The following is a 21407-nucleotide window of genomic DNA, read 5'->3' as shown; positions in this document are numbered from 1 at the left end:
AAAGCCTCAAGATTACATAAAATGTTATTTCAGAGAAAAAAGAAGAAAATCTACAATCTGAATACACATATTAAAGGGAAATATAACTTCAAATAAAATTGGAAAAAAATGTTACATCTACTACTTTCAAATGACTGAATTGGTGGTGGGGCAAATGGTGAAGTAGAGGTAAAGGAACATAATTTAGCAATACAAATGCCCATTGCAAGGTATTGTGGGTTTAGTGCACTCCAGACCACATCATACTGTATAGCTAGTCACATGCAGCACTGCTATTTGAAGCAACATGGGAAGACCATCAGGGTTTGAACCAGCCTTCTTGATTTAAATAACTGTGAACGCATTTAAAAAATACCTATTTTTAATCTTTGAATTAAGAGTCCAGGCATTAAAATAAAAGTATGTCATAAATACTTGGGCTTAAAATGTCATACTAATTTTTTCAATCCTTTCTTTCTTCATACAACACCATCTATGAATAAGATAATAGTTAAAAAACAGACTGGATTAAGTCATCCCTATTTTTAGCTTCAAATAACTGACACAACAGGTTTAGAAAAACACAGCTTTATAGTGTAAAATGGAGATAGAACAATTATCTTTCTTTTACTTTACAGCATGGCAATACATTTTTTATATATTTGTAGCACTAAATATGGTATGTTTATGCCCACCTTCCTATTAATGCAAGGTAATATTTTAATATCACCATATATGAGACTATGATCATAGATCAGCCCTGAAATTGCATCTGTTTTTAGAAAATGCATCTAGTTCTTACTTGTGAATTCTATTTTCTTTTTCTCTTGTATTATACAGAGGAATATTTTGGGTATTGCGTCTATTTGATGCATATAGATTTTAAGTTCAAACTGGCTTAAATTCACTAGGTCTATCCATGAATGGATCCAAAAAAAAAAAAAAATCACTGACATTGACTAACTAAACTTTTCCCCTGCTTCTCACATGCCTGAATTAGACTAAAAATGCACCAGTATAAAGACAGAAACTGACTGAGAGGAGGGGAGTTCACATATTTCCTTATAAGGCAACAAAACATTCATAAAAGAAACTGACAAAAATAACTCATGCTCAGAAATAATAAGGAATAACAATAATCCCCAATAAATGATTCAGAAATATAAAAACTGCTCACCTCTATATAAATCTGAATCACCAATTGGTACTGTTCTACTCACTGATCACATATGGTTAGTGAAACGGATTCAACTGTCTAGTTCAGACAAGAAAGGGTGATAGAAACTAGGCTGCATATTTATATATAAACTACTTAACTGACAACTAGCAGTTCAATTTAATCAGTCAGATTTCCTTTTCCTTAATTCACCAGATGTTGAGTGAATTGAACTTTTAGTTCAAAACAATAAAGCAGTTTCTACGAATAGGAAGTCAAGTTACATTCTCCTCTTCTCATGTCATTCCTCTTTCTCTTCTTTGACCTTTCTCTTCCCTTCTCTATCTCTGCCTGTTTCTTCCTTACTTTCACTTTCTTCCTTATTTATTTTCTCCCTCTCTCTTCTCTCTTTTTTTTCCCCCCTTGGTGAGGGTAATGAAGCTCAAAAATAACATCTTGTATCCTGTTGAGGGAAACTTGGTCACAACTATCCTTCCAGATGACAAATTCATTCTTAAATGTCTGCTTCCCAATCCAAAGAAAACAGAGCAATTGAGAAAATAGAGATGCAACATCACTTAGCACTACCAACACCACCACTTTTAATTCCCATGTTACATTCATCACAAGGAGGACTGAAGTTGATTTACGTTATCCCCTAACCTCAAATAGGACCACAAATAAGACTAATAACAGGACCATTTTGTGGCACTCAGGCAAACGGCTGGGCAAAACAGATGGATCTTACTTTGCGCCAGGACTCAAAAAATGCAGTCGCCAACACACTGTTGGCGACTACATATCTTGGCCCAAGGATGGACCTGGAAGTGGGACCAGTTGTCTTTGATATGAATACTGTTCCTATTCATATCTGCCTCATGAGAAATCATTAACTCTGTTCCTATGTAGTGGGGTTAAGTATTGGGTAGAAACTCTTTGGAAGATTGATCATCGAGAAAGTGAAATATTCTGAAAGCATGTCAGATTAGATTAAGGAGCAGAGAAGTTAGGACTAGGACCTTATTTTTGGCACTACTGTCTACTTTTCAACCTCCTGTTTTTTTCAAGTTCAGTACTGTACACTGAACCCACTTTTAAAATACTAGATTTCCAGAGTATGTGTCATCAATAAGAATAACTTGCTGCTGACGTTTTGGGTTCCAAAATCTGTTAAAATTTTTTCAAGTTATCCAGATCAACCTCAGTCATTATTAAAACTGACCACCAATGTCAGACTTCTTTAATCAAGACAGAACTATGTAAGGCTTTATAGAATACACCCAGTGATACACTGGGGAACAGCTCAGTAATCAATGCAAATTACAAAGCCCGGAAGAATGCTTCTCTTGGCAGAGACTATTTAGCAAAAGAGTTGTACATTCTGCACTAGTTAAAGATTCTGAATGGCTTTCCAGAGAAGTAGCAAATGCATTATATTACAGTAACCCATCCTGTAAGTCTTCAAGGCCAAAAAACAAAGCCCCAGACAATAAAAAACTGAAGGGGGTGAGGAACTATAGATCTTAGTATTGATTAGGAACAAAGGACTGCTTCTGACCACACTCTACTTTTTAAAATCCTCGCATAGGTAGGAGTTTTAGATATCACCAGGTCACAGAACTTCAAGGAAAGAGCAACAAAGCACTCCAGTTTAGGAAGTCTGTGCTAATACAGGCAATTCTCTTAATGCTTTCCCAACTATTCAGCACTGACTGTATCTTGCTCAGATTGTTTTTGAGAGTTCACTCACCTCTCTATGATTTATTCATTCTGACACTGTTCAGATTTGATTTTTCATAGACAAGCCCTGTTTGTGGTCAACATAGAGACCAAATTATAATGTTTTAATTATTTCTCTTAGTCTTTTTTTTTTTCCTTTTCACTTACAACTTTTCTTATTGTGAAATATTTCAAACATATGCAAGAGTAGAGAGTATAGTAAAATGAACGCCCCTCCCCCCACAAAGAAAAGAATTCCTATGTACATTGCTTTATTGCACTTTATAGATACTGCATTTTTTACAAATTGAAAGTTTGTGGCAACCCTGCGTCAAGCACTTCTACCAGTGCCATTTTTCCAACAGCATTTGCTCACTTCATGTCTCTGGTAATTATACCTTGGTAATTCTTACAATATTTCAAATTTTTCATTATTATTTTATTTGTTATGGTGATCTGTGATCAGTATCTCTGATGTTACTATTGCAAAAAGACTACAACTAGCTGAAGTCTCAGATGATGGTTAGCATTTTTTAGCAATAAAGTAATTTTAAATGAAAGTATGTACATACATAATGCTATTGCACACTTAATAGACTACAGTATAGTGTAAACATAACTTTATATGAATTGCTGAAACCAAAAGATTTGTGTGACTTGCTTTATTGTGGTGGTCTGGAACTTGAACCTTAATAATTCTGAAATAGGCTTGCATATAGAAATACAATTGACTTGTGTATAATGCTCTTGTACCCAGCGAGCTTGCTGAACTCATGTATTAGTTTGTGTGTATGTGTATGCATTCCTTAATAGTCTCTACGTACTTATGATATTTTCTGCAAATAGAAGTTTTACTTTTTACTTTCCAATCTGGATGCCTTTGATTTCTTTCTTTTCTGTCTGTTTCTTTCTTTTTTTTTCTTTCCTTGTTTTATTTCCTCTTTTTCTTTTTATTTATTTATTTTTCTTACCTTTCTGTACAGAAACTCCAGTACAATTTTGAACAGGAGAGGTGAGATCTGACAACCTTGCCTTGTTCCCAATCTTAGAGAAACCCGTCAGTTTTTCATCATTAAGTATGATATTAGTTGCAGGTTTTTTCATAAGTGCCCCTTATTTAGGTACAGAAGTTCTATTCCTAGTTTGTTAAAAGTTTCTGTCACAAATGCATATTGGATTTTCTCAAAATTTTTTTTGTGTATCTATTGCCACAATAGATACACATATAGATACAATATACATATAGATACAATAGATATAGTCATGTGGTTCTCTCCTTTATTCTACTAATATGTTATATTACATGAATGGATTACTGGATGTTAAACCAATCTTGCATTACTAGGATAAATCTTACTTGGTCAGGGTGTAAATAATATTAGATTGCTGTACTTAGGTTTGTGAATATTTTGTAGAGGATTTTTGTTTCTATATTTATGAGGAATACTGGTTTATTTTCTTATGATGTCTTTGTCTGGATTTGGTCTCAGGGTAATACTGTTCTAATAGAATGAACTGAAAAGTGTTCCTTCTTCCTCTATTTTTGGAAAAGTTTGTGAAAAATTGGTATTATTTCTCCTTTAAATATTGGCTAGGATACAGTGAAGTCACTTGCATCCAGACTTTTCTTTGTGGGATGACTTAGTTAATAATTCTATCTTTTTACTGTTATAGGTCCATTTAGATTTTCTGTTTCTTCTTGAATCAGTTTTGGTAATTTGTGCATTGCTAGAAGTGATACCATTTTATCTAAATTGTCTAATTTCTTGGAATATATTTGTTCATAGTATTACATTTTAATCTTTTAAATTTCTATGGGGTTGGTAATGTCCCCTCTTTCACTTCTGACTTTGGTAATCTGTTATGTCCTCTCCTTTTTCCTCGGTCAGTCTAGCTAAAAATCTGTCAATTTTGTTGATCTTTTCTAAGAATCAACTTTTGGTTTCACTGATTTTCTCTATTATTTTCTTGTTATATATTTCATTGTTTTCTGCCCTAATCTTTTTTATTTCCTTCTACTTTAATTGAGTTTTGTTATATAGTTATACCATATCTATGTTTACCTACATAATTATATTATCAGTGCTACTTATCTCTTTGGGTGTATTTTAATTGCTGTTTGCTGTCATTTCTTTTCAGCCTAAAGGATTTCTTTTAGTATTTCTTGTAAGGCAGGTCTGCTAGCAGCGAATTGTCTCAGTCTTTATCCTACAATATCTTTATTTTACCTTCACTTTGAATAGTTTTGCTGGATATAAAATTCTTGATTGTCATTTAAAAAAATCTTTATTTCCTTCAGCCTTTGAATATGTTATCTTTCTGCCTTCTGACTTTAAATGTTTCTGATGAGAAGTCAATTGTTAATCATAGTGGTGTCCCTTGTATCGAATTTCTTTTTTTCTCTTGCTGCTTTCAAGCATTTCTCTTTCTCTTTGGCTTTCTAAGTTTGGCTATGATGTGACTATGTATGGATTTTTCATATTTATGATACCTGGAATTTGTTGAGCTTCTCAAACATGTAGATTAATGTTATTCATAATATTTGGCAAATTTTTGGCCATTGTTCCTTCCAATATCTTTTTTCTTCTCTTTCTTTCTTTTCTCTCCTCCTTCTCTCCCATTACACATGTTGGTATGCTTGATGATTTCTCACAGATCTCTGAAGCTCTACTTTCTTCATTATGTTTTTCTCTTCTTCAAATTGGATAATTTCTATCAATTAATTTCAAGTTCACTGATTTTTTCTTTTGCCATCTCAAATCTGCTGTTGAGTCCCTCTAGAATATTTTTCATCTTAATTAGTGTACTTTTTAACTCCAGAATTTTTGTTTCTTTTTAAAATAATTTCTATCTTTATATTAATATTCTTTATTTGAATAGTAATTATAGTAATACTTTATGTAATTATTTAATATGATTTCCTTACTTACTCAAACATATTTGTAGTAGCTCCTCTCAGGTCTTTGCTAAATTCACCTTCTGCTTTCCCCCACAACCTGGAGATAGTTTCTGTTGACTGCTTTTTTTTTTAACTGGGTGTGGATTAAACTCCTGTGTCCTTACATGTCTGAAAATTTTTTTCTTGAAAATTGACATTTTATACAATATATTATAGTAGTTATGACTTCTGATTTTTCCCTCTGGGGGTTTCTGCTGTTTTTGCTATTTATGTGTTTGTTTGTTTAGTGACCTACCAGTCTAATTCTTTGGAATCTGTCTCCCTCATACTGTTCAGCTGCTGATGTCTCTGGTCAGTTTTTATAATTCCTATTTTCATTTCTTAGCTAAGACTTGCCCCTGTGTCAGCACAATTTGCAGTTTATATCCAATGACTGGTCAGAAGTTGTACTCAAACAACTTAGGCCAATAAGCTAACACCCTTTGCTGATGAATATATGCATGGGTTGGGGAATTCATTCAAAGTTCAGTCAGCTTACAAGTCTTCCTTGCCTCTTACATTCCACTGGGCTCTCCCTTATCTCCTCTTTGCACTAGGCCTTAGGGTCAGTCTGGGGTATGTGGATATCTTGGACCTTCTCTGATCTTCCCTGAAACATGTATGCAGATTTCCAAACCACCAGAGATATGTGTTAGTTTCATCAAGGCTCAATATGGCAGTCTCCTCATCCAATTCTCCTTGCTAAATTTCTGGCTAATATGCCAGTCTATTGCCTGTCCCAACCTGAACTGCAATCTGAGGCTAGCTGTGATGTTTACACTTCCTTTTTGTTTGCTGCTGAGACTGTTACTGTTTTGACAGCACCCAGGGGCATGTGGTTTTTCAGCTTGATGTTCTATTCCATCAAGTCAGCCCCTTTCAGCAGTGAAGGTGTGGATATTCATGGCTTACCCTGCCCTGATGGAACTATTGTGCCAGTGGAGTTTGGGGAGGGGTAAGGAGAGGAGGTAGTCCCAGCTAAAACACCAGACCCCACTTATGTCTGTTGTCTCACAGTAATCTTTAATGTGGCACCTTTTACTCTCAAAAACATCCAATTTAGGTGATAAAATTTATAGTCTCCTTCTACATAGTGATCATAAACCACTTACGGTATTCCTTCAACAAATGCCCACTGCCTAATTCTTTGCCTTGTAATGCAAGAATCAGAGGCCCAGCTGCACGGGGGGTGTGTGTGGGTGGGTGAGGAAGTCCAACTGCTACTGAGTGAAAGTTTCCATGATGGTTACATGTGTACAGAAAATCCTCTACAGCTCTAGAAAGTACAAACATTTTGGGGGATTAAGAATATCTGTCAATTCTGAAAATCCTTAGTTGGGTTGGGCCATGAGAATTGGGAGGTGGATGGAGGATGAGGATGAGGGTGCCAAACTTCTCCCATCAGAGATAAATAATTTTGCCTTACTTTACAGATCTAAGAGGAATCACTCAATGAGAAGAGGTAAAATTATGTGGTTTATAAAGGATTTCTAGGAAATTTAGAGCTTGAATGAGCCAAAATAAACCCATTCCAAGTCACTGTGGAGAATGTGTTATCTAGACTTAATCTTACATAAAATAGTAGCTCAGAGATCTCACTAAAGAGGTCCAAATACTTACTTGGATCAGTTTAGTATTTACCAAATTGTTCCTTCACGGTTTCCTGTCCCTCTCAGTTTATATCTACTCAGGAACATACTAAGGTGATGCACTCCTCTGGGAGCTTAAATAACTCTTGCAAATCAGAAAGTTCCCATATAGAAATAGGGAGTAATAAGCACTTTAGAAACGATTTTTGCTTTACATGATGATCCACAATAAAATTCCCTTGAGAGATTCTCCTAGAGCATTTAAATTATGAATAGATTTACAAAATCACTCCTATCACATAAAATGAGATAAACATGTACTATCTGCTTCTAGGAATTTTCAAAACTGTTTTTTTTGTTGTTGTTGTTCTTCAAAAAGACTTAAAGGATTGGGAAAATCAGTAAACTTTGTGCAGTAGAAATTCAGAACGTATGATGCCTTAACTTCGAATATCTTACTGATATTTTTGGATCAACATTATGCTTCACAATTTACAAAGTACTGAAGAAATCAAAGTATTCACCAAACTTCATCTAATTAAAATGTCATAGCAATTCACCTTTAACCAAGGAATGTGTAACAGTAAATATTACTATTTCTATTTGGAAAACAAGGAATCTAATCCATGAAACAGAACATGTAAACATCACATAAATTGCTTAATGACGTGAATAAGTCTGCTGATGGAGTATATGATGAAATTCCATCATCTTGTAGCATGAGATTATCAATTAGGCAATATCCAGGCTGTGACAAAGAAGAAACTTGGAACCTGCATCTTCCATTTTGTGTATATTAGAGCAGAATCAAAATAAATGTTTAAAGAGATTTTTTTTTCTCCTATGAAATGATACTTCTCCAGCTAATCTCTCAGGTAAAGTGGGTAGACATTTTTTAGCTGTGTGTTTTTGTTAGGCTTTTCAATTTCTGTAAAAGAATTTAAACACAACCCCTAACTTGACTACTATTTCTGCCCTTAATTAACAAAGAATAGCTGTATTCCAAGTGTTTTCCAATAATACAATCTAGAATTCACAGTCATCCAATAGCAATCAAAGGCCTAACTTAGAGAAATAGTATATATAGGAAACTGTCTGAAGGATGTGCAGTCCTTTCATTGGAATTCAGCATCTAGATATATTCTAAAATCTTCCTTCGAGTTATACCAGAATGGAGTGTCATCTATCTGGTCTGTATTTTATGAGACTGAGAATACCAAATTGTACATTACTGAAATGTTATCAATCTATATTGAGGGCCACAAGAGTAGAAGTATACCTATAAAATATTCTTTGTTTCTCATGAAAGTGAATATTGATCATGATATTCATAATAAAATACAGGGATCCCTTTATATACTTAAGGGTATCAGAGGAAGATATTTCTTTCTAGTCTTAATATCAGCAATGTATTGCTTCAAAACATATGATAAGAATCTTATTTGTAAACGTATGTAAGATACTATCTAGGGTGCTTTTTTATATATAGGTCTAATTCTTGCCCCCTTCTCATGTTTTTCCCTTGTTTACCCATTTTAGTTTTCATTTATTTCATTTATATTATATACTTCACTTAAATTTTATTTAATTTCATTCACAATAAATATATATATGTGTGTGTGTGTATATATATATAAATATATATTTATATCGTATACCTATGTATCCCTTTAAACCATCTTTATTTCTTTTTGGAACAAAGAGATGTCCATCTGCCTCTCTGTCTTCTTATCTACCTTTTCATATACCAAGTCATCTAAAGTTACTAGAGGATACCCCAAAATTTAGATGTAATTTCAAAATGTCAACCTAGTTCTTCTAGGAACTGGACTTGATAGCCTTATTTATACTTTTGCGGTAACTTCATTTTCTTCTACCCTCAATGCTATTCAAATCAGATGTCTGAAGCAAAGTAATAGACTTGTATCGTGAGGGTCCAAGACTAAATTAAAGCTAAGATAAGCATCTTTTTGCTAACTCATCTAAAGGTGATTCTTGGCTTTCTATGAATAGAATAATTTGAAACCTATGGAGCAACAGTAGCTATTTTCAAATCATTAATAAAGCATATAAAATAGGGCAGTCATGACTGACTGTGCAGGATGTGCCCTGTACAAGGGCTCCCAGTACAATGGTGTGTTCCAATTTAGAAGCCATACTCCCTGGCCCAAGCTACATCAGCTGGAACAGGGTTTCCTTTAATAATTTGCACAAAGGTGCAACCTCTTCCTGAGTTGTTCTAAACCTCTGTACAAGTAACAGAAGCCCTGTATAACATGTTTCTATAGTATTTCTAACAAAATATAATTAATTGCATTGATATTTAGCTGGCTTTCTAGCTGTTACATGTTACATGAATGTTTGGGTAAGCCTGCTAGTAATGACCTCACCACCTGAGTTTGAGTCTACATGACTTGGACTAAGCAATGCTTCAAAAACAGAATGTTAGTTATAAGTACAGATCTACTCAGGGAGACTGACTCTGAAACAGAATAGGAGGAAAAGGATGCTCCTAATATTGTCTTTCTTTGTAGGAAACAACATATCTTATATCAGATCATATTCTCAACATACTAAAGGCTTTTCTTCTGAAGTGGAGTTGAGAAGTGGGTGCAGAACATAATGTTATTCATATTATTATTATCTCATTGATTAAATTGTCTCCAGTTTAGAATTTTCAAGCAATGAGAAAAGTGACTTTAAAAAATCTTCAATAAGTTTTGCGACAATGGATTATTTGTATAATGGAGTACTTTGCCCTTAAATTTAGCTCGTGGCTTTCTCTCTCCCTGGGAAATTTTATACAGTTAACTCTCAATAAATGATTTACAAGTGAGCTATGCATGAAACATTTTACATTAACTTTTTTTCTGACTGCAAAATTAACACATACCCTTTGCAAAAGAATTGGAAAATGCAGAAAAGTATAAGAAAAAATGATAAATACCAAAAGTCTGATCACAGAGTCAATCAACCACTACTGGCACTTCAGCATTTAATTCAGACATGACAAACTTTAATCCCAGTTTGGCTTTCTTTTCTCCTCCTGAACATCACTGAGCTGCCTCCTATTTTCACTTTTTGGTATTTACTCAAGCAATAGTAATTATTTTCTACAAATTAATTTAGCAATTAACCAAGTATGATTATATTTCATAGATCTGATACAGATTATTATTCATTCTTACTGTTCATTATAACATGAGATAAGTTTTATCTAATCATGCCCTATGAAGATTATAATACATAACAAAGTATGACATTACATACTTTGTGTTAGATCATTTCTGTTTCATAATATGGATGCTAGAAATAGCTTCATTAACTCATGAAAAACAAAAGTAAAATGGTAAATTTGATGTTAAAAAGTCAAATACTGCATGCAAAGACCAAAGACAAATTATTTTAGATAATACTCTTGCTTCTTTATTTTGATTTTTACTATCTGTACTTCAAAACTACAATATTAGTATGGAAAACTGAGAGTTAGCTATGCTTATGAAGGTAAAGCACCATAAAAGTGCCAGTGCATCTCTCTCAAGAGTCTAATCCAATTCTATCTGAGGAGCTATCCTCTTTCTGTGAACTCTGTCATGTAGAATTACATCATCTCCCATGGCTCAAATTATCTCCAATTCATAAAATGCTTTAACAAAACTATTATGAAGTGGGTTCTGTTATATATTCATATAACTTCCTCCTCACTTTGGTTTAGCACAGAAATACACAATACATCAATATGTATTTCATTAAGACAGTTGTTTCGATATGGTAACAAGCTGGGCAAATAGAGGAAGTGTGTTGGATATAATTTATTTACATTTTAGTAAGATCTCAGATGAATGATACCACACAGGAAGCTAATAGTGAGGTTAGGAAGAAATGGTGGCTGAAAGATGTCTTGAAGTTTGGAAGCTGTTAAGTATTGCTTAATCAATAGTATTGCTTCTGAATTAAGATAGGATATCAGTTCCACAGGGATAGGTATTGCGGTCCACGACAAACATTATTCAATGCAGGCATTAAAACTTAAGGGGGGATATAAATTTTCCAAAATATGATAAATGTTTAAGGTTATAACTTAGAACATACATCAAATGCTAAAGTTTAAAATGGGTGGCCCTATGATATAAAAATCCCATCAAATCCCAAAGGATGGGACTATGCTTCTTTAATATACCAAAGCTTACTGCTAAAATTTCCTTTTAGTAGAGATGCTAACTTCATGTTAGCATTTGGATTTCCTCCTACTTTGCATGTTAATTCTTTTGTGAATGATTCTAAAAATCAAAGCAAGTCCTTTAATGAAATAAGAAATTCAGAAAGCAAGGATTTTCAGTCTACAATTATAGTAGCCTGCACTATTTCTGCTTTGAAATTATGAGCAGGGTCACCTTTGCATAGGACAAATTATCACTGGTAATATTTTAGAGATTAATGTGTGTAGCATTTGTCTACCCAGTGTTGTTCCAAAGAGAATTTTTTAAAATCTTGCAAAGGTAAATACAATTTTCAAGCAGAAAGTGAAAATAATGGTAAAGGTACAATAACAATAGGAAAAGCATAAAGAGGCCAGGGTGAGGCCAACATACAAAAGGTAAATTGTGAGTTTTAATATAAGTGCTTAAATATAGACTAAGAATATGACTATATTTGTATTAGCCACTATAAAGAATAAGTATTTCATTAGCATTTGTTGTTTTTGCATTTTCCCCTTATTTATATCTTAATTTGCCAACTAGAACGTAAGCTCATTGAAAGTATGTAATTTTTGTTTTCCTGTACTATAATTCATAATAACTAGTGTGATGCTGAGTAGAAAATTGATTCTCAATCAATATTTCTTTATTTGTTTTGTGTGAAATATAAAGAATCTGGTGAAGAGGGTATAGTATAAAAATATCGTATGTTCATTCATGCATACTGTATAAAAGAACAAAATAAATGATTCTGAAAAATAAAATAAATTATAACACTAGATGGGGAAAACAGGATAAATTATGCTAAACTACACTGAAGCAGTAAAATAAATACAAAAAAAAACACTTCAATTGAAAATAAATCAATGTAAATGCACACTTAAAACCTACAGAAAATTAAGACTTCCAGAGAAATGAAAATACAAAGATGGCATCATGAAAGTGATTTGTCCCAACATCACAAACCATTTCTGTCATACTATATAAGAAGTGATAAATTATGATCAGGAATTCCAATTTCCTGATTCTATAGAATATGAACTATCTATATTATAGAAGTCTATAAAATTTCAAGTTTTATAGATGTCCCTGATTAGAATTTGAGCACTATGACTTCAGATGTAAAAACTCATAATTTCAACTGTAAATCAAAATTTAACTTTTAGCAATTCTTAAAATTCACATTTTGACATGGTAAACAATTAGGTAGCCTTCAAAGTATCCTTAATAAAGTCTTAAATGTAAAGTTTTTCTAGTGATGCAGGGGAAATTTAATAATGGGAAATCAATTACTATAAATCTCTTGCTGAATTATCATAATCTGAATAATCCTATAATGTTTTTAAGGGAAGGGACTATGCCTCTGAATTCCAATGCCTAGTGAACAATTTCTGGCACATGGTAAGTGCTGAATAAATGTGTGTTTGAATTGATTTTAATTGAAAAAGACATCACAAGAAAAGTCTGTGTTCACCCACCAATTAGAGTTTGAGAATATTTACCCCAAAAGGCATGTAGTGTACTTCAACACATTCCTAATAAACAAAGAAAGGGTGAGACAGTAGTATTCTAACTCACCTTACCAATGTAACAAAGAATATCTGTCTTAAATCAACAACTAATATCTGCCTTAACAATGGAATAAATTAGAGGCATTATCATACAATCAAGAACGAGACAGCAGCAAGTAACACAACAATGCAAAGCAATTATACCTCAATAAAGATGTTAAAAAAAAAAAAATGAGAATGCCTCCTATCACCATGATTACTTAACTGATTTGGAAATTCTAGTCAATGAAATAGAACATTAAACAGAAGTAAGAGGGAAAAAAAGAAGATAAAGTCATCAATGTTTGCAGACAATTTAAGGACCTTGAAAACTCAAGAGAATTTATAAGTTATTAAAATTATTAAGAAAGCTGAATAAAATAGCTAGATTATAAATATTATAAAAAGATATGGTTTTTCTACTGAACAATGAGAAAACGGAATGTAAGCAATTAAAGAGAATAACAAGAACAAAGCATGCTTATACTTGAATTAAATAAGGAATCTGAGGACCTATATGAATAGAAAGACACAGTTTATTTGCATATGAAACATTACATAAATAGAAACATACGATGCTTCTAAATGTGATGACTGAATATTGCAAAGATATGAGTCTGCTTTATAGGTTTAATAAAATTCCAATGGATCATTTTTATGAAATCAATGGAATAAATCAATCTTAAAGAATAAGTAGGTGACAATATTCAAAGTATTTTTGAAAAAAGAAAAAAAGGAAGGATTTGACTTAACAGATCTGTAAACATACTGTGAAGCTCTAACGGAAACAGTATGGAACCAGTGAGAGAAATGAAAAAACAGGTAGTCCAAAAATAGGTCCTAATGTTGATTTAAAAATTAGTAAGCAAGAAAGATGGTACCCAAATTAGTGAGGAAATGGTGCTGGGATAGTTGATTAACAATTGGGAACAAAATTAAGACACATCTCATACTTTAGGATAAAATAATTTCTGGAAGGAATAGAGAGTTAAAAATACAAAATAAAAACATGATGATACTAGAAAAACGGTGAATACTTATTGGACTTCAAGCTGTTTAAAAAGAAGATAAAAGCAAAGGCTACAGTCATAAAGAAAAAAAATACAACAGAATTGACCATATAAATATTTAAAATTTTCTCACACCAACAACAGCAAAAACAATTTAATGGCATATGAAAACTGGGATAAACCCTTTTGCAACACGTTTGACAAAATTAATGATTTAACATTTAAAAAAATCTTATAAATCATCAAGACAACATGAGTAAAGGACATGAGCAAACAATTTATAAAAAGAAGAAAACAATGGCAAATAAGCATATGTAAAACATTCCAGTTCCATATTAATCAGTTCAATGTAAATTAAAACAAAATAAATCCATTTTTTGCCTGCCAAATTCGAAAATATTTATAAAATGATACTATTCAAAGCAGGTAAGAGTGTAGTTAGAAAAGTACTCTCACAAATAATTAGGGAGGAGTTATCAAAAAAATCTTGAGAAGTTTATATCCTCTAACCCAAAAATCAACCTTCCAAGAATATATGCTGAAAACATAATCCAAGATGCAGATAAAAATTTAAATATAAGAATAGTCCTCAGAGCAGTAGGAATAATGGTGAAAAATAGCCAAAATGTCAAATATGGAGGATTTAAAATTTTTTTGGTACATAAATAAGGTTCAGTATTAAGCAGCCATTAAAAATGAGTATTTTATGACTCAGAGAACTAATAATATAATAAATGTTAATTTAAGAAAGAAGAATATAGATTGTATGATCCAAATTTTTATTTAAAAATACACATACAAACACATATATGAACACATACACTTAGAAATATACATATAATTAGAAAGAGGCAGAGCAAAATCTTAGAATTGTTCATCCCTGATTTAAATTTTATTTGATATATATATATTTCTATTTACACAATTATATTCAATGAGCATACTTTACTTTTAATCTGAAAAAAAATGTATTTTAAACCTAAAAAGAATTTATATGTGTTTAGAATCTACTCAAGAGAAAAAAAATTCAAACATCAATAAAAATCAATTATCCTATACATATGGAATTACTATGCCCATTCATCTGTGAATCTCCATAATTTTGTGTGTAAAGAATACCTATTGAGATATTTGATTTTCTTATTTTTACTTCTGAAGAATGTAATACTCTCTCTAAATTAAGAATCAAAGAATGTAAAGTCACTTTTAAGTCCCATATTTGACCATAGTGTTCTTCAAGTGCTCTGATGGCCTTTCCTCTAACAACTTCTAGAGTAAGGTAAATAAAGTTTACCTATTCAGCAATATTCAGTCTCAGAATGTTTACTTGGCCCATTTAGCCAATACCAAGGAAGTCACCTTCAACCAACTGTGACCAACATAGTGAATAGTGCATTTGATTTTCACATTTCTTTTGCCTGGAACATGAATCATGCTGAGTATTCTGAGAGTAACAATGGATGGAAGTTGGATTTTTCATCAGTGCTTAAAAAGTAGCTGCCAAAGTCAAGACATGCAATAACCTTCTAAGTAAGTTTGCTGGCTCCATATTGTGTTTGAAGGCACACCCCCTCCAAACGTCTGCACTCACCATCTGCTACTCAACTGCAGAATAATGCACTCAAGTCTGGTGTTGCTTGGCATAGGCAAGGGCAGTCAATGTCCAACTCCATTCAGACATGTGCACCATATCAGGAACCTTATGACACAGTCCTCAACTTCAATGCAGCACTTTCAAGCCCCACTGCACATCAATCAAGTACGTATGACAGTCAAGCTGATAGACAAAATCTAAGCCAACCCTAAACACCTACTGTTCATGGATCTCTCCAGTTTGCCTGCAGCTCACCTTCTATTAAGATGATAGTGTTGGCCTAGTCTTCCATGCCAAAAAAAGTCCACGGAGTCACTCTGGCAAGAAGAAGGGTCTATATCAATGTCAACAAACAAGTTCCTTACTGCCGACCCTACCATCTGTCCTCCTGCTTCCCACCTACCTTACTTTACGTGGACCTTGATGAATGGGATTCTAGTAGTCCAAGATTCTGGTTTAGCCAGCCTTTGCAGATGGGGTCAACATGACTGCCCTCTGGCCAAACACCCAGGGTAACATAGCTGAAGGGTTACCTGGAGAGTGCCTTTTTGCAAATTTGATCTTAGAAACAAAGCAAATGACGAAGTTCCTATCAGTTTTTGAATTTCAGGTTTGTGAATAAAGTGTTGTGTTCAGTGCTTAAAGTGAAGATGATTTCCCTTTAAATTCTTTAAAAATGTTAAACATGCTAAAGGATAAATTCCATTTCAACACTATGGATAAGGGAAATAAATAAATAAAAATAAAACTGAGATTATTTTAAAGTATTTACAAAGAAGTTTTAAGAGAAAGACTTGTAAAACATCTCAGAAATATGTAGAAATAAGATTTTAAAATGTAATATTAATATAGAAGTACAACATTTCATTCTGCATTAGATGTAACAATATTAGAGAATAATGTACATGCTAAATGGAGAATAATAGCTTTCAGACTTATTCTCCGGAAGTTGTATAGCACTTACAGAGACTTCATGGTAGAGCAGTAGAATATGATATAATCTTAAATATGAATAGTTTCTTGGGAAATCTAATTTTTTGATCTTAAAAAAGATATATGAAATATAATACATCAACATTGCCTCAAAAGTAGTAAAAAAAAATATTTTTGTGAACATTTTGACAAACCTTTTCAATTAGGTCATTAAAAATACACTTCAGACTGAACCTAATGTCATATAAAACAAACAGAAAATTTCTGGAAATGCCACTGGTTCTAACCAAATCAATTTAATATGATGATACAATTATGTGCCTTTATTTTTTATTCAAGGGATGCTAAACGAATTTGTAGAATGGTCTCTGGATTCACCAAAAACAAAACAAGCAAAAACTCTACCCCAAATTCAAAATATAGCTCCTCTGAAACTCTAGGCTATTTAAATAAGTAATAATTGTAGGGGGAATCTTTACCACACAAATGAGATAATGAATGTGAAAATATGTTATACACCATAAGGCACCATGCACAGAATTATTCAGAGCATCTATCACAGTTTTTTGTACATAGTAAGTACTTACTAAATGTTTATAGAATTGATTAGAATTTAATTGAAAGGAGAGGTATAATGAGACTCCTATAAGTAGAATTCAGATCCTTTCAAGATCATGGGAAAAAGTTCAATCAAATTATATTACTAGGTACATCAGTTGTCTTTGATGTTATGAATCAAGATGAGCTCCTATTGTATCTAAAGAAAAATTTTGTAGGATCCTCTTTGGAGAAATCACAGTGGAATAAAAAGCATGATTATTTTTAATTTTTAAATATCCCCAAATTTTCTAGCATTCTTTGGTCAAGTAAGATAACGTTATAGAAATTCTACATAAAACCCGAACTTACAATGTCCTGGCCTAATCATCTGGATAATCTCTTTGAGTTTTCCTAAAATATGCTCCCATCCCATTTTCTATGGGAATTCTCCCACTGATTAACACAGAGAATGAGAATTTGGCCTGTGCTCTATAGACACCATTGAAATGTGGCCACCTGAGGCATGTAGGGAGGGCATCCAGCTGGCACACCACATGTTGCCCTGGAGTAGTATACAATGAGAAGGATATTTTGGCTAAGAATACCTGGACAGTCTCTACAAAAGCCCTGATTATGAAAAGAACTTCAGTATCATCATTGTCTCTTGAGTGTAATACGAGCCAGGGAAACTTCTGTTTCTAAGTTTATATATTTTACCAAAAAAAGCACTTATAAGAAAAATCAAAGAAAGCTGGGCCATTCATACTAGAATTTGAGCACTATTCATATCACTGGTAGAAACTTTTTTGAGAACCCCAGATACTTTAAAATTGATGCTAAAGCACATTACAGACTTGACCATAAACTAAAACATAGAAAACTGTGTAAAATAAAGAATGTGAAAACACAGAATGAAAATTTATGTCTGTAGTGCAGTTGTTGGACTATATATAACGAAAATCAATTACGTTCATACTCACTTAAGAAATATGTTAGTTTTATTTTTATTTTAGGCAACTTGTGAGAAAGAAAAGCCAGGCATTTGAACTGCAATGCCAATGAAACAATTTTGTCAATTCTGAATCTATTTTTTTCAAAACACCATACGTGATTAGAACACATAATGCACTAGTATTTTTGCCAATTTTTGTTTTAAAACCAAAGCTGTTTTTGTGTTACATAAGCACAAAATCAGAAATTCAAAACCAGCAAACATATTTAGGGGTGAATTTTAAAATAAGCCCACTTGATGCTTTGTTAGATCAACTTTGAGCGCCAGGAACATTTTTGTAAAATTCCACTGGGGTAAATAGGGTAGCTAGGAAACGCTCCTCATAGTGAGAAAGAAGAATATGTATTATTTTCAAGTTTTGTTTAGAGTTTTTTCGTCCTCCTACTGAATGTTTCTGGTGATATTTACAATACAATACAAGTATAAATCTTATGGGATTTATGATGTCACCAAATGCTGAGAAACAATTACAGCTGGGATTTACATTTGTTTTTATGTGTTATTTTGCCTATAGATTCCAAAAACCAATGAAGAAAAACTTTGATACAAAACACATCTTGAAACTGAAAGACAGATTCCGTCTATCAGTACAACCAGTTGATAGTAATTCTAAGACAGAGTTTGACAGAAAGTGAAACAAGCAAAAATAATGGTTTAAATATGCCACTTCAGCCATTAGAGCTGTCATTCAAGAGGCTTTTTTTTTTTTTTGCATCATTAATTCAATGCCATACAAATAGGAATTCTTACTTTTCAACAAATTTTGGTGACAACTCGTCTACAAAAAGGAAACCAACACCTATAGGGAAACCTTTGTTTTGTCATCATGTATGTCCATTTGAACTTACTTAAAATATTATAATTTATTTAATTTACACTTTTTCCCCTAAAAGCTCAAGAAAATCTCAACGATCATAGTGTTCCTAAGACTAACGAGTCCCAATTTATGTCAGAGAAAATAGAAGCTCAGAGAGATAAAGAATATTGTCAGGGATCATACTGCAAGTCCAGCAATATACTCAGTGTAGTCACTTGGAATCCTAATAAAACCATACAAATTACCATCTTACATTTTTTCATTAACCTATAATTTCACTTAATTCAAAACATTGTGCAGAACAGTTTTATTGCTGGCTTAAGTAACTGAAAAAATTAATTAATTTAATAATTTTTGTAATTCGTAACGAATAAGGTTTGGCATACATCTTGCCTTTTTCTTCAGGAGTTTAAGGACTTCCCAAACCTTAATATCCTGATGGATATTTAAGTCCTAAGAGGACAGAAAACACTGAGACTGAAGCTGGCCCCTCTTCCATCTTTATTGACAGAAATTCCAAGTGCCAAAAGCCTGTGCTGCTGGTTACTGTTCATCATATCTAAATACTGATTCTTCTAAAACTTGTATTTTGAGACTTTCCTCAATTTAGAATTACAGGTGGAAAGTCACTTCTCTTTGATACAAACTGCATGAAATAAAGAAGGAGGCAGTCCCACACAATAAATATTTAGGGAATGGTTTTCCACCTCTGCATGCTGTAGAAAATCCCACTGAGTTAAGTAGGGTTCTACCAAGGCCACTTAAACATATTAGCCTATTATGCTCCACATTTCTTTGTTGTTCTCAGAAAGCTAATGAAATGTTCCAGTGTAATGTTTATGCTGGAGTACTTTTAAAGGCATTTTAGAAGTGATGTTTCTCTCATAACTCCAGAAGGGGGTTCCACTTCCTAGAAGTATTTAGTTGACCATGCAGAGACCATGTAGTCTCATTACTCAGACTGTTCAGTTGCATAGCTGGAGAATAAAATCCTTAAAGATAATCACTTAAGAGTTTCAGTGTGGGTTTTAACATCATTGCAAAGTGACAGGAATTTAAAAAGTGGCAGGCATACATGATATACTGTACTACTGAATTAGATAGGATAAAAATACTGCGTACTGTCTACTCGTAGATAACATTGAGCTATATTGTCAATCTATTGGTTCAGAGTATCAGAGAAAAGTTAAAGAATCAATTGTTTCTCCAGATTCAATTGTTTTTATAAATATAAGGAAATATAATCTTCTATCACTGAAACTCAACCAGTTATCTTCCCTGTTGCGGTGTCAGTTTCTTCATCTGTAGGATGGAGGAATCAGACCTGTTGATATCCATGATCACTTCTAGTTCTAACATTTGCTGGTTTTATGATTCTAAATACCAACACTGTGTGTTGAGGAATAGCAAAGTAGGCAAACAACAAGGAACAAAATTTCATTAAGGTACTAACTTTCCAGCAAAATTGAAGGTATATAATTATGCCTGGAGTTGCCATACATGATCACTTCACCCACTAAACATCATCAATAATATAAATGAAAGGTTGAATATTAAGGTCACATGTGATAAGATTAAGGTTAAAGCCAAGACTAAGAATATAATAATGAATTGAAAAATGAAAGAATTATAAATTTCTATTGAACTAATATGTGATATGCCTTGATAAATGGCGATTTCTTATACAATTATTCTCAATTAAAAACAACAACTTGGAGAGATCTTGGAGTTTTTGTTTTTATTTTCAAGAAATCAGACCATAATACTAAAAAAGTATTTAACAGAGTTCATAGCGCTGACCTCTACTGGATAATCCTAAGAATATCCTGTTCTTCTTTTTGAAATGAGACATTAGCACTTAATACGGATACTGCAATTAATTAATGCCAACTATGTTCCACCTGCTTTATTTGCATTAACTCATGTAATCCTTCCATTAACACTAGAAAGTAAGTACTATTAGAACTATACAGAACCAAAGGGGTGGCTATCAGTAGTGCTAGAATATCAGTGGGTACCCCCATTTTCTCAGTGTACAAAGCTAACACAGTGTGGCCCAGTGTTTCAATAAATAAATATGACTCCTATCAAATGATTATGTTTTTGTATTCTTCCTAACAGTAGCCACATGAGTAACTTATTCTTCCATACACGAAAGCAAAAACAGAGGCGATGGTATTGGAAGGTATACACTTTTTTTCTCAGTATAAGTCTGAAGACATCCCCATAAATTATTAGAGGCATAAAAACCAATAACCAAAGTGAATGAAACTGTTTGAAATTACATAGCAAGCTTTTAAACAAGTGAATTCTTGTAGCATAATGAACACTAAAATGGGCACGACAGACCTATATTATAGTCCTGAAGCTG

The 21407-nt window shown here is 32.9% G+C and overlaps 1 protein-coding gene across 14 annotated transcripts in view; it reads right to left on the bottom strand.

Annotated features, from left to right (window-relative positions):
• Positions 1-21407, bottom strand: part of ZBTB20 (zinc finger and BTB domain containing 20) — a 784241-nt gene that overhangs the window by 454848 nt on the left and 307986 nt on the right. Inside the window, exon 1 of one of the 14 annotated variants that reach the window (XM_059921085.1) lies at positions 16138-16224. The exons of 12 other annotated variants lie outside the window; for them this stretch is intronic. The gene's annotated coding sequence lies outside the window, so the exon portion shown is untranslated. Of the gene's footprint in view, positions 1-15989; positions 16021-16137; positions 16225-21407 lie in introns of those variants that run through there. One more of the 14 variants, XM_059921084.1, reaches the window with a different exon arrangement.

Source organism: Balaenoptera ricei, chromosome 4 (genome assembly GCF_028023285.1).
Source record: "Balaenoptera ricei isolate mBalRic1 chromosome 4, mBalRic1.hap2, whole genome shotgun sequence".
Taxonomy (NCBI): domain Eukaryota; kingdom Metazoa; phylum Chordata; class Mammalia; order Artiodactyla; family Balaenopteridae; genus Balaenoptera; species Balaenoptera ricei.
The sequence above is the reverse complement of the archived record's forward strand: the minus strand, read 5'-3'. Positions and strand labels throughout refer to the sequence as shown.